Source organism: Anopheles coluzzii, chromosome 2, assembly GCF_943734685.1.
Source record: "Anopheles coluzzii chromosome 2, AcolN3, whole genome shotgun sequence".
NCBI classification, from domain to species: domain Eukaryota; kingdom Metazoa; phylum Arthropoda; class Insecta; order Diptera; family Culicidae; genus Anopheles; species Anopheles coluzzii.
Window position 1 is genome coordinate 71343637 of NC_064670.1, and position 6183 is coordinate 71349819.

A 6183-nucleotide genomic window follows, 5' to 3' on the forward strand; every position below is an offset into this window, starting at 1 on the left:
AACGCTTTAAACCATTACGATACAAACGCTTTGGATAAGTACTTTTGTGGCACTTTACTCCACTGCCCTCTACCTTATCGTGCACAACTTCTCGTCTCGTCTCGAGAATCTCCCCAGTGCTTACGATGGACGGTTTACAAGCACTTTAAGCTTTAAGCGAATCGTGTTTGTCAAGGGGGAACGAAGCCACGAAAACAACAACTGCATCCCGGTTCCCGGTCCATCATTATTTCTTACTTAATGTTTCACAATCCTCTTAACAGTTCTCCCCACTGCTTCGCGTCGTGCACCAGCAGTAGTGCCTCCGCCTAATCAGAAACAATATAGCAAAACAAAAAACACACGTGTAACAAGTTCAATCGACATGTGTACCCTGTTTGCTTTCTTTCTTTTTTTGCATTTAACCTTCCGCTGCTCGCATGGTTCGTCCTTAAACAGTGCCACTGAAATACAGTGGCAGGCTGCTCGTGCTGATTAAAGCTACAGTAACCAGGGCCGGGGATCATCGCACTTTCCCCGGCGATGTGACAATGTGACCGCAGATTATGTTCTGGTTTCTTAAGTCGCAAGAAACTGCATTAAAATAGCCCGAAGGTCGCCCGAGAAGAGCGCGAGGACGAGAAGCGAAATACCACCGCCAGATAAGAGAAAAATCTTTCCCTCTCCCCAGCATCCAAGCCGCGCGAGCGATATGATGAAGCATTACGGGATGTGGTCGTCCCATTCCAGCGTCGTCCTTTTGCGTTTATCGGTGGTACCCTTACACCACTGGCAAAAACCTTCCACCGAGTTGGTGCCAAAATGAAAAACGCACACAACCCCGCAGGGGTAAACTTCCCGCCACGGTACACGGTGCCCGGAATGCCGGGGAATCCCGGGGAGCCTTGGGGGCAGGTCTACGGTCTGTACGTTACGTCGCAATGCTAATGTTGTAGCACACGTGCTGTATTGTTGCCAAGAATGTTTCAAGGATTAATCAAACGTGTACACCACAAGAGCAGAAGCAGAAGAAAAAGAAGCAGAAGATAAGGTAAAGTTTTATCCAGTACGGCCGGGTACCGGGTACTTGCTCACTAATGCTGCCGATTATGCATTCATCACGGTATGCTCATAAGCGTTGGCTATTACCTTCACGCCACGAAAACCACATGTTTGCTCGCTTGCTTCAAAATCAAAATAGGAATTCAGAATCGCTGCAAAAGGGGACAGACGCGCGTATGGCCAGCGAACCAGTCGGAACTGACATGATGCCATCGCAGCGAAACGAATGCATGTGCGAATGCGAGCCAGCCAGCCAGCCAGCCGACGACGACGTTGATGCAACGACGTTCCCCAAGTCCGAGTCGTATACGAACACACCCAGCTTTATGCGCAAACTCACCAAACACCCCAACGAAGGAGAGTTTGTTTTTGTTGACGTCTTTCTCAAAAGTGCCAAGGAAAAGATAGTGCCCTAACCTAATCGTACAGCCTTACTCCCTGCCATACTCAGTGCTCCTTCGGGCGCCATTCAGCCCGTCCGTTGAAAGGAGATGCAGCCAAAAAGGATGAATGCAGCATATGGTTGTTATTGTGTTTTATGTGTTTTTACGCTTCGCAAGTTCATGCTTTGCACGTTAGCGGTTCCTTTCCTGCCGTTGCCGGAGGGGTCTCCCCTTTCCTAGCCCGCCCATTTGCCCGCCCCTTGCCGCCTATACGACCCAAAAAAGGGTGTCATACGGGGCTTGACGAGTAGAGATGTGTGTCTAACACAATGCACTCTTCAGCGGCAATGCCACTAACCATAATAACTCTTTCGGATTTCAAATGAATGGCTTGTTTGGGTATAGGTGAGGCTTACGCATGATGGCCAGCGGCGCGGTTCGCGGATGGACCGCGGTACCCCTTCGGTAGGATAGCAGAGCGAGCGTCATTCTTTGCCGCTTGATGGCGCTCCGTCTCACAGTGCCGGTCGTACAGAAAAAGGCATTACCGTTTGAATAGGTGGCCTGAAAACACAGTGCTTGAAAACGGGAAGGTCACAAGTCAGTGGAAAACAGCGGTGCGACTGCGGTGGCATGAATGCGCTATGCGCTGGCAAACGGGATAACTAGAGCGTTTGGCAGATCTCTTTGTGTATAGATGTATAAAATTCGTGTCCCACGGGCAGGGCGCGTATCGGGTTTATATGATTTATATAATTGAACCTGAACGCTGTTTCCCCGTGTGTGTGTGTGTGTGTGTATGTTTGCTGGATTTGTTTAATGTCAAGATAAGCTGATTAAAAGATAGTTCTTAACCGGTTGCATCGGTAGCCGATGCCGATGAATGCGAGCGATTCATTAACTTTATGGATAGCATTTAATTTTGCGGCTTTTATTGAATTTCCATTTTCCATTCCATTTTTGATTATGTCCAATTTGTTACGATTCGGGGTTTGATTTTTCAAATTATAACACTCAGTGTCACAGGTAATAACACACACAGGTCATTAACGAACTTTGGTCGAATAAAGAACACGACAACTCAACCACTTTCTAAAAAGTTATTTAAAAAAAATCGTTTCTATGTTCTATGTACCTTCATCCATTGAGTGGATAAATGTTACAGCGTTGCAACTTGCAGCACAACATAAGATATGTATGAAATTTGCATGCAAGCATTTGTAAATTATTCCTTCACTAATCGAAAGAGACACTGAAACAAATAAGATTATTTACAGAAAACAATACAACATAAGCAATGGCTACAAATAGAAAAAGGAAGAATGAACAATAGCGGGTCAGTTCTTGAGTGGATGGACGAACAGAGTTCACCGTTTTGTTTTAGTGCTCCTGACGTCGACTAATAGTGTGAATTGCCTATCCAACAGGGTCGGGACGAACGAATGAATGTACGAGAACAAGGAGAGACAACATTAAGATGTTATTCTTATTGCATTACAGTAGAACGTCGATTATCCGGGTAGCTCGGGACCGGACGGTTGCCGGTTAATCGATTTGCACGGATAATGGTCCAAGAAATGTCAAATTCATATAAAAATTATAAAATACACTAGTTTTATGATTAATTTACTTTGAATCAATCGATTAATCGTTAGTAGAATATTATTTTAATCAATAACTATAGGTTTTACAACTGTTCATGAACAAAAATGAATTTCGAAAACACCACTAGACACTACAGAGCTGTACAAAAAACTGGTTGCCCACTTGGCTAACGCTGCAAATGTTCGCTGTACGCTTGAACAGCTGTCACATTTATGTGCACGGTTAAACCGCCCGCCGGTTAATCCATCCCCGGATAATCGACGTTCTACTGTATTTTTAAAGGCGCTGGCCACGTGGTACACACGTTAACTCGCACAACTTAACACCATGTGCGCTTGACACGTTCTTGTATGATCGAAACCCCGTATGCATCCTGTCCAAAAACTGTTTGTCAAAGTTAGAAAGGCCAAGCTGCTCTTCCATGTTGAAAATAAATGTAGAAATAAATATTTGCCTTTCGTTTGACATTTGTTTAATTATTACGTTGCCGTCGTACAAGAATACAAGAACATCGTAGGCAGGTAGCAAGAATAAGAAAAGACATTTTTTACCAAGTGCAACGATGTTACCACAATTTAAAGATATTGCACTAAGAACGCAAATGTTTATGTTCGATTTGCAAAACTTTACTCTTTACAAGGCGTTAAACATAGCATAACAGTGTGCTCGTTGTGCAAAAATCACGTTGCAAGCGATCATGTCGGCCTTTAAAGCCGAATAGGTGTTACAATAAACTGTAGTTTTACTATTGGTGTAAATATTTACGTAATAATAAATATGCTTCAGTGTCACTTATGTCTGAAATATTGCGCTGTTAATTGGATCTCGCATCGATTCAAGATGAACCAACGTGATTATCCGACTAAAACCTTGGTGCAAAAAACTTGCTTGGAGATCAGACAAGACACACAAAAGGATTGCACGAACGTTAACACTTCAAAATGAACGTTGCTTTATGAATATATACTATATGGAACCTTACTATAATTATATAAATTAAATGAATAAATAAATAACTAAATAACTAAATAAATAAATAAATAAATAAATAAATAAATAAATGAATAAATAAATAAATAAATAAGTCTTAAAAAATAGATAAATAACACCGAGACAAGGCTAGTTTTAAGAAAATTGTTTAAATATTTTGTTAGTTTGTAATAGGTATACGTAATAAGTTCATAAATTAACATCACTTGCTTACAGTTTCATTCGGAGCAGTGTCTGAATAACTTCACTGAATCTAAACTTACAACGTAAACAGGTACATTTAAAAAAATGTGAAAAAAATTCTACATTCAATCTGCCAGTAAACACGCCTGAGTGTGAAATAAAACAAATATCGATTAAGAGATAAATCTGGCTTGTCTATAGTTTTACAAACAGAACGCTGTTGCTTCAATATTTAACAGGTCTTTTGGCAATAAAGTCTTTTACGTACCCATAATCCAAGATCCAAGAAATTTCAAACTTTCTTCGATTGTTTTTGCTTGCAATAAAGGCTATTCGTCCAAAATTAATTTACACAATAAAATAATATTTTTTCAATTTACTAAGCATTTCTTTTCACAGTCATATATTTGACGCTTGGATCGCTTTTAATCCAATTTTATATCTGTCCCGCTACTCGGACAGTCAAAACTTCTAATCGCCACCGAACAGTTTCGCCACGCTAGGCGTCGGGTTTTGGTGGCACGCATGTAACATTGAAAACTAAGTCGCACCACTCGTTGATATAACTCCTGTGTAGTTGTGTTGCACAGAACTTTTGCACGGGCACACCGAACTGGCAGTCTTTACACAGCTCTGTGCTAAGCAGATACGCAATTGCTGTGCTACGTCGAATGAAACACCTTTTCGGCACATGGCCCAACAAAGAGTAGGCCTGGTTAGAGATGTAAAACTGATTGCGGATTCAACGGATGTGACGCTATATCGAATTTAGTTTGAAATTCGTTTCAAAAATTCGTCAGAGCAATGGGCAGCTTGAGCTTCTCTGTCTTTTCAGAAGAGTTATCCTATACAGCTGGTATTCCCCCGTACACAGTACTCGTCGGCCATATTCTAGCAAAGTTTGGTCTTTCGACGTTGCGTGGCCGCTCGCACCGGAAAAAAAACAATGCCAACAGACAGTCCAAAAACTATTCGTCTAGCTGAATATTTTACAGAAATAGGCGAATTATGGCCGAAATAGGCATGGGACGGTAAAATTAATGATGAGGTTTGATAAAGGGACTATTAATACACACGTATTGCTAAAAAAATAAGCATTTAAATAGTGCAATAGCAACCAAAATGCACAAAAAACGGAAAAAAAACTCGTTTGATGGGCGCGCAAAAAGTATTCGTCCATCTTGCTTTTTAAATATTTACGCTGGACAAACACTACGTAGACGTAAATTAAATTTATCATTATCAATCTGCTAATGATTTCCTTCTAAATCAATGCAAAGTTAAATTAATCGAGCATGATGGCGAAAATCGTATCTTAATCCTATGCATAACCTATCCTACCTATTTTTTGAAGGCTACAAGGCATGTGAGAGACCTCATTCGTTCATTTGATCAGCGTTTGATCAGCCATTTTTCTGACACTAATTGTGTGACAAACTGCCATGTAAGCAGCCATCCTTGACGGTTAATCTAACGAAAGAAGCGATTTAATGTCCAACAAATCAAATATTACTCAGGAATTAGTGAATTTTATGACGGCCAATAAGATCAGGGAAACATATGGGTCACATTTGGTTGATAGGTCATGCTGCATTTCATCGTAGCTGGTCATGTTTTGGCTTGAATGACTGAGTTGTTACAAAAATGTTTTGTTTGAATAATATCATACGCAGAAAGTGGCCAAATCTGGTAAGGGGCATCAAATAATTCAAAAATTAATTTCAAACTAGGCTCTACTAACATATGACAACAAGTTTAACTCGTCAAGGTCATACGGCCACCGTCTAGAATAGCGAAAACAGTCTACTTAGATGCAGCATCAATATCTCGTGTAACGATAGCATCATGGAGTCATGATACTAGGGCCCAGTGAGGTAAGGTGAGCTAGATACACAGCTAGATATCTTCTTCTTCTTCTTTGGCTCAACAACCGATGTCGGTCAAGGCCTGCCTATACCCACTTGTGGGCTTTGGCTTTCAG